General features: G+C 39.8%; 1 long non-coding RNA gene across 1 annotated transcript; it reads left to right on the top strand.

The window, feature by feature from the left end:
- The first annotated feature begins 2,457 nt into the window (after positions 1-2,457).
- On the top strand, positions 2,458-3,538 carry LOC146706843 (uncharacterized). Its single transcript, XR_014921033.1, has 3 exons — positions 2,458-2,658; positions 2,769-2,894; positions 2,983-3,538. It is a non-coding gene; the product is annotated as an uncharacterized LOC146706843 (long non-coding RNA).
- The last annotated feature ends 10,255 nt before the right edge of the window (positions 3,539-13,793 follow it).

Raw genomic sequence — 13,793 nt, 5'->3', positions numbered from 1 at the left:
AGTCAAGCGTGCAGCTGCCAAGATGCCACTTGCCACCAGTTTGGCCATATTTCAGAGCTGCAACATCACTGGAGTGCCCAAAAGCGCAAGGTGTGCAGTACTCAGAGACATGGCCAAGGTAAGAAAGGCTGAAAGACGACCACCACTGAACAAGACACACAAGCTGAAACGTCAAGGGTGGGCCAAGAAATATCTCAAGACTGGTTTTTCTAAGGTTTTATGGACTGATGAAATGAAAGTGAGTCTTGATGGGCCAGATGGATGGGCCCGTGGCTAGATTGGTAAAGGGCAGAGAGCTCCAGTCCGACTCAGACGCCAGCAAGGTGGAGGTGGAGTACTGGTTTGGGCTGGTATCATCAAAGATGAGCTTGTGGGGCCTTTTCGGGTTGAGGATGGAGTCAAGCTCAACTCCCAGTCCTACTGCCAGTTTCTGGAAGACACCTTCTTCAAGCAGTGGTACAGGAAGAAGTCTGCATCCTTCAAGAAAAACATGATTTTCATGCAGGACAATGCTCCATCACACGCGTCCAAGTACTCCACAGCGTGGCTGGCAAGAAAGGGTATAAAAGAAGAAAAACTAATGACATGGCCACCTTGTTCACCTGATCTGAACCCCATTGAGAACCTGTGGTCCATCATCAAATGTGAGATTTACAAGGAGGGAAAACAGTACACCTCTCTGAACAGTGTCTGGGAGGCTGTGGTTGCTGCTGCACGCAATGTTGATGGTGAACAGATCAAAACACTGACAGAATCCATGGATGGCAGGTTTTTGAGTGTCCTTGCAAAGAAAGGTGGCTATGTTGGTCGCTGATTTGTTTTTGTTTTGTTTTTGAATGTCAGAAATGTATATTTGTGAATGTGGAGATGTTATATTGGTGTCACTGGTAAAAATAAATAATTGAAATGGGTATATATTTGTTTTTTGTTAAGTTGCCTAATAATTATGCACAGTAATAGTCACCTGCACACACAGATATCCCCCTAAAATAGCTAAAACTAAAAACAAACTAAAAACTACTTCCAAAAACATTCAGCTTTGATATTAATGAATTTTTTGGGTTCATTGAGAACATGTTTGTTGTTCAATAATAAAATTATTCCTCAAAAATACAACTTGCCTAATAATTCTGCACTCCCTGTATTCTCAGATTCATTACACTGGTTAACTTACACATTTTCTTTCCTTTGTTTCATTTATTTTCAACATGCCAGAAACTGAGCATAACTAACCCTCAGTAAAACAAGTTACAAGTTATGGTATCTGGAACAGATTTACATTCAATATTTAGAGTTATATTTTGGACGCACAGACGCGCACACACACACACACACACACACACACACACTCAGCCATTATAACAGCCATTTCTACTACTCAAACACATTTGCATTTGTTATCTATATGTAGAGGCGGCACGGGGCGTGAGACTTTTATCTCTTTCTATCTTCTATCTTAAGACACATTACAGGGTTTTGTAATTGGAAACTGGGTTTTTTGTATGGTTGGTCTGGAAAATTTGTTTGATACTTTGTGGTGCTTGCATGGTCCTTGAGACATGGTGCTTGTAAAATCCCTCTATAATCTGCACAAGGGACTGGACATGTAAATGCAGTGTATGTGTTAGCATAGCATATTAATACATGTAGTGTTCTCTTTGTGTTTTTACAGATGACCTCGAGAAGCAACCCCAGAGCAGAACAATATTGAAATTGTTTTTTGGACTGTTGGGCGGATATATTATTGCCATAACTGGTCACCGAAAGGGAGTGATCATCAACATGACTACTGAGGAGGTTGAAATGGCAGAAAAAGCTAAGCAGGGTGCCCGCATCATCCGTGTATGTACTAAAACGATATAAATCTAAGTATACATAGACATTTTTTTATTCAGCTGAATAAACATGTCTTTTCATGTATTAGGTTAAACAGCACAAAACTCAAAGATATCATGGGCAAGCAGCTGTCCCCCTGTACAAGAATGAGTATACCTGGTTGCAGCGTTACAATCATATCAGAGAGTATGTTGAAGGCGGTTCGGAGGCACCGACTTTTTTCCACAGTTCTAGTGGAGGTGTTCTTCATAGACTACCGGTATTTTTCAAGGCAGCCTGGGAGATGATGAATCTGGGGATTGCCCCCACCTTCAACATGCTACGTTCCTCCTGTAGCACTTATGTGAGAAAACTTTTCATTTTTATTTTTTGACACACAATGAAGTAGGTTAAAGTGTCATGGGTTTTATTCATGTGGTTTCTTTTTAAAACATTATTCTTTCAGGCCAAGCGACAGTTGGGACGTAAATCTTACGACAGAGTGGCAACATTTATGTGCCATGATGCCATCACAGCCAAAAGATTTTATCAAGGTTATTTAAATAAGCTAAAGTGAAGTCATATATTTATCTATACACTTACATTTATTCATATTTAGTAATATTGCTTTGCACAGCTGAGGACCCTGCAGAGGACACACTCCAGAGCCGAGCACTGACCACCAATGCAATTGCAACATATGCAGCAAATAAAAGGAAAAGGAGAGAGGACAGAGGATCTGTGCAGGACGAGGACAGTGAAGGATCTGACAAGGAAGAGCAGCAGTCATCAGGAACAGAGGAGCTTTTAGACAGAACGCTCTTCCAGTGTAGCAGTAACAAGGTATGTGTGCCCTGATTCCCTTGGTAAGAGTTTTGATTGGTTGCACTTCTTTCATATATAATCATTTACTCCATCATGAACAAAACATATTTAATTTGTACCATAAACAGATGGTGAGCCCAGGTCAGGGTGAGGTTGCCTGTAGTGCCGGAGCCACAATAAGAGAAACTAAACAGGATTTGAAAAAGGGGGTGGAGCATCTACAAAAAGTGACATACCAGTTGCGCAAGAGAAAAGTATGTAATGTATGTTCTTGTGCTTGTTTTTAGTGTTTTCACTGATTACTAATCTTTTACCTTTTTACTTTTACTTTTCTAAAATCAGATGGTGGTCTTTTACAAAAATGATAGGACAGATGTGGGGAAACTCACACAAGAAGACAATCCAGAAGAGGAGGAGGATGAAGCGAGGGAATGGGTTCCTAAGGTGGGCAGGAAAAATCCAGCAGAGTTTCTTCTCCTGCAGTTAAAGATGTAAGTGTTTTGTTTCCACACATCCATGAAAAATGAGTAAAATATATATTTTTCTGTTCTAATAACAGTCTGTGAGCTCATCTGAAGATGATGGGACAGATGACTGGAAACCCACACAGGATGAATCTGAAGGCTATTCAGAAGAGGAGGAAGAACAAGAACGTAAAAGGATTCCTAAGGTAGCCATGAAAAACAAAACTGGGTGTCCTGTGCCACAAAGAGATGTGAAATTCATCCTCAGTTTCAGTGCTTCCACAATCAATCCATCAAAAATGACCAAACATATTGTTGTCTTCTCTGAAAACAGATGGTGGCAGCATCTGAAGAGGATGGGACACATGATAGCAGACCCACACAAGATGAATCTAAAGATGATTCAAAGCAGAATTCTGCTCATTGAACTCTTTTCAGCAGAATTCTGCTCATTCAACTCTTTTCAGCAAAGTTTTCAGTTTTTTCTGCTGTTTTCAGAAAAAAACATTTTTCAGCAAAATTCTGCTGATTGAACTCTTTTCAGAAGAAATTTTACTGATTGAACTCTTTTCAGCAAAATATTCAGAGTTTTCACCTCTTTTCTGCCCAAATTCTGCTTATTCACCTCTTCTGAAACATTTTCAGCCTTTCCACCTCTTATCAGCACAATTCTAAGCCTCTTCTGCTCATTTCAGCACAATTGTCAGTCTCTCCACCTCTTCTTTGAGAGAATGACTGTGGCGCAGTGAGATGAGAACCTCCCTTGAGTACCAGAAGGGCCAGGTTCGAATCCCACTCGGGCAATATTTTTTTTGTTTTTTTTTTCAACTTTTTCAGCTTTTTTCAGCAGACATCCTCAGCGTAAAGGCATCCACACAGCATTTTCGCAGGAAATGCAAATTTTTCTAGTTGCACCTTAGAACACACATGCATCAACACTACAATGAGTTTGTTAGTGGGGCAATCAGAAACGGGCAGTTAGTTCACCAGTAGTGTAGACAGTCAGGGGTAAGAAAACAGCAGGGTCCATCCGGGCAGAAACCTCTCTCTCCCTCTCCTTTCAGAGCGTCCATCGGCTTCTAAACATATTAAAACACTTGAGCTACAATACCAAATGCTATCACATAACGATTTAGCATTAGCATGCTTTGACTGAAAATCACAGAGCTAAACATACAGCATGGCATCACACCACATAATGCGGTAAGCTGCGCTAATTAGCAAGCCGCTAGTTAGCATCACATATCACGCCATTTTACCACTATAACGAATAGTTACAGTACAAATGTCAAGGCACACAGTCTCATTTACCTCTTGCAGATCACAAATAAGTAATATCAGGACCACGGGTAGTCGACCTCAATGATACACTTAGATGCAAAATCCACACCACGTTTGCCTTACGACATCTCTCTCTTCGGACTTAGCTTCTGTGTCCGCTCCCACAGATTCACACAAACTTACCACTCGTCCCGCCCCCATAGCAGAAAAGAATGACATTGACTGGCTCGTCAGCACAACAACCAATGACAATACAATATTGAGATAACTGACATTAGATGGGTAAATAAGCTTAGGTTACACCCCAACATATTTATTGTGCACAGAAAATAACTCTAAATCATGAAACCCTTTTAATTATTGGACTCTTAACTGTAAATGAAATACATTTGTACCAAAGCATATGATTTTTAAACCTTTTATCAACTATTTATATTTTAACCAGTTTTTATAACAGTAGACTTTTTTTTCTTTATACTGCAAGCCCGAATAATTGCAGACAGGGATGCATATAGTTTTGTTATTGTGGAATAGATTAAAGCAATCCTAGATTGCTTTAGAATTAGAATGTTAAAATTAGTAATTTATTTTGGCACTAACCAGAAACACAGTAACAATGTGTGCAGCAGGAACAGATGCACTTCTATGTTTAGGATTCCCACCAGGTGAAGCACTGAAAATATTATTTAAATATGTATATGTATTTTCAACTGGTGTTATTTTGTGGTCTCATTCCCCAAGCAATTTGTTGCCTTATATTGTCCCCAACACTCACTGCTGCTTCTGCAAAGTCAGAGTGCTAAGTGCTGTCTACTACAGGTAACTCCACTTCAAAAAACCTGAACATTCCCTTTAGCTTACTATTTTAATTTTGGGGGGGGGGGGGGGGGGAGACTAAGGAAGCACTTACTGACCAGATGGGGAAAAAAAAGGCTGCACTGTTAAGAGAACTTAACCACCCAGTCTATTGAACATTCACATTCATTCCTTCATGTTACTGTTAACTACACCCGTGTTTTTATGAACTGTTAGGGTGGAAAACCTAAAACGTGTAGGGCAGAGTGCCTTGAGGACCAAGGTTGGAAAACACTGACCTACACCACATCCATCACCCACATAGAGCTTGCGAGAATGCTCTAAAATTCACTGCAAAAGTCTGGATAGCTGTGATAACCAAGTGGCAGCTTTAGTACACATCCACATGTGTGGGATTGTGGTCTGTGGAGGAAATCTGTAGTTTCTATTAACTCAATTAGTATGGCTTTATCCAACAGATTGGATCCTGTACAGAACTGCAGGAAAAGCTGAAGATAATTGAAATCAATTTCTCCAATGTACCTTTTCAGGTAACGAGAAACTGTTGACTGGGCAGCTGTCATCTCCTCTGGAAAGTCTAGAAGCTCCTTCACTGTTTTTACAGTTGGTTTTTTTTTCTTCAATGAAATGATGCAGTCCTTCTGGTGGGAGTAAACCAGCTACAGAACCCACAATGGGACGCCAGCACTTGATTACAAACATTGGGGCCTCAATAAGTACTTTTTGTCCTATCTGTGCCAAAACAGGGAGCAGTGTGTCCTTGGTAGGGACCTGCTTGCACTCATGTGCATCAAGTACTTCCAGCAATTCATCTGTATCCACTGAATTGAAGTCATCCAAAGCCTTCAGGAGAACAGATCGCTCTTCTTGTGAGACATACAAAAGAAAGGAATCTTTTAAACTACTGGTTGTCGAGCTGTATCTCCTCCAGAAAGGGTATTGCAAGCTTCACTGGGAAGTAACCAGCTTGTTTCCACCCTACAACAAACATTCTAGCTATAGCCTGCCATTCTTCACACTGAAAGTCATGCCGGATGAATGGCACTGATCAAATCAGTAAGACAATGACCTCTTCTAACAGTCAGTATTACGGGACAAGATCGTGGTTCAGGGGGTGCTTGGTCAGGAATATTGGCCTCTCCTGTCAGCCCCGGTGAGAGAGACAATGTGTGATGAGGTGGATCAGACTCTTTTTCTGTAAACAGTGTTTCAGGGTTTAGTTCAACCACACTAATATCCACCCTGTTATCCCCACTAATAATAACAACTGCAACAGAATCTTCACTTTCACCTACATTTGGCAGACCATCCCATGGTAATGTGTCATTCAGTTCCAAATATCCACTTATGGAAGCTCCATCATTATTTACAAAGTGGTTTGATGGTTCTTAATTTATGTTTTCCACCAACAGATCATCAGCGGCCCGATTATGTTCATTGTCAGTGAGATCTACCACAGAGGGCTGGGTTATTGCATGATCGGCATGTGAGTGAAGTTGGCCCCCCCACCTTCTTCAAATCCAACAAAAGTGGTATCAAACGTTTGTGCTACGTTTGTGCATGCTGCAAAAGTTTATTTTTTGCCGTTTTCATTTTAAAGATATTCAAGAAAAATTTCTAGCGGTCATCAGAGGTCAACCAGCCCCCCACATTAATGGAATCAAAAAAAAAACTGGCGTCAAAAGTTTGTGCTACGTTTGTGCTGGTTTGTGCTGCTAAAATTGTCGTTTGTGCTGCCTCTGTTTTAAAGATATTAATGAAAATGCAAACGTCAAAAGGTCAACCAGCCCCCCACATCACCCAAATCAAACAAAAGTTGATGTCACAGGTTTGTGCTATGTTTGTGCTGGTTTGTGCTGCAAAAAATTTTGTTTGTGGCGCTATTATTTTAAAGATAAAGAGGCGGGGTACATCCTGGACAGGTTGCCAGTCTGTCACAGGGCCAACACACAGGGACAGACAACCATTCGCACTCACATTCACACCTATGGGCAATTCGGATTAACCAATTAACCTATCACCACAAGCTGCATGTCTTTGGAGAGAACCCACGCAAACACGGGGAGAACCTGCAAACTCCACACAGAAAGACCCTGGCGTGATGGTGGAATTGAACTCAGGACCTTCTTGCTGTGCAGCAACAGTGCTAACCACCGTGCTGCCGTAATAATAACATTAAATAACATTTATGAAGAAATTTAAAGGGGCATGCCAGTAGGTGCGTATCAGTTTATAATTAGATAAGGTGTTTTGAGCCAATAAGCTGGTTGTGGATCACTGACTACCATGTTTCTTAACATTACCTTACTCCATCTAGTGTGCTACCAGCAGGGTTTATGCTAAAATGCTAATGGTTGTTAAAACATTAACCTAATAATATGTGAACTGTAGCTTTTAAGTCAAATGGTAATATTAACAAAAGTGCTGTCATTTGTATGTGGGCTGTCATGAGCAAGTTGTATAAAATTAACATACACAGGACAGGAGTGCACTTCAGTGATTCAGCAAATCTGAACTCAAAGGCTCCAAACAGCCTGAAGAACTGTAAATCTTAGGTAACTGTCAATGTTACCTGAAAGGGCCGATTTATATTTTTTGCAAGAGTCAAACTTCTGTAGCCATGGTCACAAAAGGCTATTAAATGAGTGGGCTATTAAACATGTGTGGGATTGACACAGACACAGATTTATCTCAACAGTGCACGGATTTATCTACAAGTATTTTGATGATGAGCTATGAACATTGACTACATTCATTTTTATACCGATCAAATGAATTTTGAACTAGATCTTGTTAAGGATAAACTGGTACAACTCTGCCAAAAAAACCAAACATAGCGACCTGTGTTTGGTTTGTGATCACCAGGGGGTGCTATCATACACATTCTTCTTCTGAGAGAAAAAAAACAAGAGTTGAAGAAAACATGTGCTAGCTATCTTATTTGCATTTTTAAGCTAGATTCCATGACCAACAGCAATCATCAACACTTCAATTCACTATGTCAAAACAGTGTATAAAAGTAAGTAATTTTATGTCCACTTAAAGATGTAGAATTAAAGTTATAATCAAATTATAGCAGTAATATATCACATTTTTAATTTTTGCTTGACAGATGCCAAAGAAATCAGTGGTGGACAAAATTGCAGTATTTGAAGTCCTTCGTGCTTCTAAAGAAGCAGTCATAAAAAATGGAAAAGTTTCAACTCCAAGTGATGACATATGGCAAAATCTATGCAAACAACTTGGTGAAAAGATGACACCAAAAGCTCTTTACACTTTTGTTAAATTAAACAGACACAATGTATGGGCTGCTCTGGATTACAGTGATGAAGAGAGACTGACTGACACAGACAGTAGTGACAATGATAATGATTTTGAACAAAGCAGCTCTCCTTTTCAAAACAAAGACTGCAAGACTTTCAATGTGGAGCTCCCATTTGAACAGTGGATACATATGATTCCACATAAAGTCACATACAAAAAGAATACTTTCAAGAAAAGGGAATACACAATTTTGAAACCAGGTACATGGACTCATGTTGTAAACCAGGGAATCTGGAAAGAGGTTACAAGTACATGCACCATTACTTTTAAACGAGCCAAGGTGTACCCCAGAACTGTATCTTGTTTTATTAAATCAGAGGCTTTTGCAAAGAGTGTAGTGGCCAGCTGTACATTACATGTGAAAAGGAACCTGAAAATCACTGCCCAATGGTGCTGAAGTGTGTAATGGCAAACACAGATGAATCCATGCACACTGGCTTTTCTAGGAGAGCCGTGTCCAGAAGTCTGAGGGCACAAGTAAAAAAAGAACTTTGTGAAGGCAGACTGCAGCCCCATGTGTGGAGAGCATCAGAGACAGAAAAGCTGATGGACTTTGGTGATCCAGAGCCAAGCCATCTACCAAATTTGACAACTCTGCGCAAAGCCAAACATGAACAAAATCAACTAGAAGTTGCTCATAAAAACCCAATACTGTCTCTCCACTCATTAAAATACAGTTCCCCTCACAATGGAAGCATTTGGGACATTGGATTAGACAAGTTCTTCTGTCACTACTGGAGTCAAACTCAAATGCTGATGTACAAGATTGAAAAGCACCCCATAGTTGCCTTTGATGCGACTGGCTCAGTTGTAAAAAAGCTTCTCGGGCCTAATGGTTTGTCTGGAAATATCTTCCTGTATCAAGGTGTGTTAACAGGAAGGGACAACTCTCACGTCCCAATGGTGCAAATGTTGTCAGAGAGACATGATGTCCAGGCAATCACAAGATGGTTATCGGAAGTAGGCCGTGAAGTAGTCGTGCACCAGCTGAATGTGCGGAGATCTAAGTCTAGTACGTATATAATACACATCTATACCTCTACCTACTTTAATGACATGATGTTAATAATAAAGTGTCTAAGGTATTGTGCTTACATTTTTTTTTAGAAAGACTTGTCAAAGCAGAAAAACATGCTTTGTTCATTGATGAGGCTCCCCAGAAGATTGCTGCCGCACTGGGTATGGATCACTGCAATGATCACAATGACACTGAATGTTCATTTTACTTAAGAGGGATTATACAGACTTCAGATCTGGGTTAAGACAAAGCCCCTACAGATCTTTACATCACAGTGACCCACACACTGAAACTGAGCTTATGTCTTTTCTGTCTAATGTCCAGTTTAAATTTAAGAATAATGTGCAGCTTGGTCAATGTAATGCACATGAAGCCAGAGCTAAAACACATCACCATTGCAGTGAAATATGTGCAGCTCTGCCTTAAGATGGAGCCCTGTACATTTTGATCTTGTTATTTCTGGGATGATTGTAAAGATAATTTTCATTATTATGGCTAGAATAAAGTGTAAGAGGTATTTGCACTTACAAAGAATAAGACTTTTACTTTTATTGTTTCATAAAAGGTGTCCACAATTTAAACTTTAATTGCAGGAAATTTAATTAAATAAGAATAAGGAAAATAAAATAATCACAAAACAATAATCAGATTACTTAAACTCTACTTATCTAACTAAGATGCTCTAAGCTAATGCTAAGTGTGTTCTTTTCTTTGGTGAGGAGAGGTTGGAGGAAGGATGTAAATCAAAATCCTTCTAAATTAACCGCCTAACACAGCAACAATGAGCAGACAAAAAGGAATGAATTCACAGGTTGGACAGGTTTTCAACTGTGAACCTCTTCGATCCAATCTTTTGGGCTGCTCATCTTGCAGAAGACAAAAAAGAAAAACACAAAATCTCTTCTTCACCTCACCTGTTCACCCCCCCCCCCCCCTTCTCCTACTGGACGTCATATCTTCCCACACCTTATCTATCAATGTGTAGCTTTTAAAATTGTGAATGCTTCATTACATTTTCATTGTTATTCTTAACATAGAGAATTCATATTCAATCACTTCATGTTTCATTCAGTTTATGTGATTCTACTTCAGTTAGATTTGTCTTTAGGACATTTTCACAAGAACATCCATTGTAACTTAATCCCTTTCCAATTCGAATGCTTTAAAACTCAGTTAATTACCATTTATTTCTCTAGTTATTTTATGATTTAATGAAAACATACATTTTGTTTGTCAGATATTCTTTGAGATTATTAGCTCCACTGTGTCACATTATACACAACACACAGAAACACACACACCAAGGTCAGACACTCTGTGAGGCCTGTTATTAGAATCACTGTTATTCTACAGGGAGTGCAGAATCATTAGGCAAATGAGTATTTTGTCCACATCATCCTCTTCATGCATGTTGTCTTACTCCAAGCTGTATAGGCTCGAAAGCCTACTACCAATTAAGCATATTAGGTGATGTGCATCTCTGTAATGAGAAGGGGTGTGGTCTAATGACATCAACACCCTATATCAGGTGTACATAATTATTAGGCAACGTCCTTTCCTTTGGCAAAATGGATCAAAAGAAGGACTTGACAGGCTCAGAAAAGTCAAGAATAGTGAGATATCTTGCAGAGGGATGCAGCAGTCTCAAAATTGCAAAGCTTCTGAAGCGTGATCATCGAACAATCAAGCGTTTCATTCAAAATAGTCAACAGGGTTGCAAGAAGCGTGTGGAAAAACCAAGGCACAAAATAACTGCCCATGAACTGAGAAAAGTCAAGCGTGCAGCTGCCAAGATGCCACTTGCCACCAGTTTGGCCATATTTCAGAGCTGCAACATCACTGGAGTGCCCAAAAGCGCAAGGTGTGCAGTACTCAGAGACATGGCCAAGGTAAGAAAGGCTGAAAGACGACCACCACTGAACAAGACACACAAGCTGAAACGTCAAGGCTGGGCCAAGAAATATCTCAAGACTGGTTTTTCTAAGGTTTTATGGACTGATGAAATGAAAGTGAGTCTTGATGGGCCAGATGGATGGGCCCGTGGCTAGATTGGTAAAGGGCAGAGAGCTCCAGTCCGACTCAGACGCCAGCAAGGTGGAGGTGGAGTACTGGTTTGGGCTGGTATCATCAAAGATGAGCTTGAGGGGCCTTTTCGGGTTGAGGATGGAGTCAAGCTCAACTCCCAGTCCTACTGCCAGTTTCTGGAAGACACCTTCTTCAAGCAGTGGTACAGGAAGAAGTCTGCATCCTTCAAGAAAAACATGATTTTCATGCAGGACAATGCTCCATCACACGCGTCCAAGTACTCCACAGCGTGGCTGGCAAGAAAGGGTATAAAAGAAGAAAAACTAATGACATGGCCACCTTGTTCACCTGATCTGAACCCCATTGAGAACCTGTGGTCCATCATCAAATGTGAGATTTACAAGGAGGGAAAACAGTACACCTCTCTGAACAGTGTCTGGGAGGCTGTGGTTGCTGCTGCACGCAATGTTGATGGTGAACAGATCAAAACACTGACAGAATCCATGGATGGCAGGTTTTTGAGTGTCCTTGCAAAGAAAGGTGGCTATGTTGGTCGCTGATTTGTTTTTGTTTTGTTTTTGAATGTCAGAAATGTATATTTGTGAATGTGGAGATGTTATATTGGTGTCACTGGTAAAAATAAATAATTGAAATGGGTATATATTTGTTTTTTGTTAAGTTGCCTAATAATTATGCACAGTAATAGTCACCTGCACACACAGATATCCCCCTAAAATAGCTAAAACTAAAAACAAACTAAAAACTACTTCCAAAAACATTCAGCTTTGATATTAATGAATTTTTTGGGTTCATTGAGAACATGTTTGTTGTTCAATAATAAAATTATTCCTCAAAAATACAACTTGCCTAATAATTCTGCACTCCCTGTATTCTCAGATTCATTACACTGGTTAACTTACACATTTTCTTTCCTTTGTTTCATTTATTTTCAACATGCCAGAAACTGAGCATAACTAACCCTCAGTAAAACAAGTTACAAGTTATGGTATCTGGAACAGATTTACATTCAATATTTAGAGTTATATTTTGGACGCACAGACACGCGCGCACACACACACACACACACACACACACACACACACACACACACACACACACAGCCATTATAACAGCCATTTCTACTACTCAAACACATTTGCATTTGTTATCTATATGTAGAGGCGGCACGGGGCGTGAGACTTTTATCTCTTTCTATCTTCTATCTTAAGACACATTACAGGGTTTTGTAATTGGAAACTGGGTTTTTTGTATGGTTGGTCTGGAAAATTTGTTTGATACTTTGTGGTGCTTGCATGGTCCTTGAGACATGGTGCTTGTAAAATCCCTCTATAATCTGCACAAGGGACTGGACATGTAAATGCAGTGTATGTGTTAGCATAGCATATTAATACATGTAGTGTTCTCTTTGTGTTTTTACAGATGACCTCGAGAAGCAACCCCAGAGCAGAACAATATTGAAATTGTTTTTTGGACTGTTGGGCGGATATATTATTGCCATAACTGGTCACCGAAAGGGAGTGATCATCAACATGACTACTGAGGAGGTTGAAATGGCAGAAAAAGCTAAGCAGGGTGCCCGCATCATCCGTGTATGTACTAAAACGATATAAATCTAAGTATACATAGACATTTTTTTATTCAGCTGAATAAACATGTCTTTTCATGTATTAGGTTAAACAGCACAAAACTCAAAGATATCATGGGCAAGCAGCTGTCCCCCTGTACAAGAATGAGTATACCTGGTTGCAGCGTTACAATCATATCAGAGAGTATGTTGAAGGCGGTTCGGAGGCACCGACTTTTTTCCACAGTTCTAGTGGAGGTGTTCTTCATAGACTACCGGTATTTTTCAAGGCAGCCTGGGAGATGATGAATCTGGGGATTGCCCCCACCTTCAACATGCTACGTTCCTCCTGTAGCACTTATGTGAGAAAACTTTTCATTTTTATTTTTTGACACACAATGAAGTAGGTTAAAGTGTCATGGGTTTTATTCATGTGGTTTCTTTTTAAAACATTATTCTTTCAGGCCAAGCGACAGTTGGGACGTAAATCTTACGACAGAGTGGCAACATTTATGTGCCATGATGCCATCACAGCCAAAAGATTTTATCAAGGTTATTTAAATAAGCTAAAGTGAAGTCATATATTTATCTATACACTTACATTTATTCATATTTAGTAATATTGCTTTGCACAGCTGAG

This window comes from Copadichromis virginalis, linkage group LG6, assembly GCF_057382275.1.
Source record: "Copadichromis virginalis isolate Kocher_CV1m ecotype Utaka linkage group LG6, C_Virginalis_male_GT1.1, whole genome shotgun sequence".
Lineage (NCBI taxonomy): Eukaryota > Metazoa > Chordata > Actinopteri > Cichliformes > Cichlidae > Copadichromis > Copadichromis virginalis.
The sequence above is the reverse complement of the archived record's forward strand: the minus strand, read 5'-3'. Positions and strand labels throughout refer to the sequence as shown.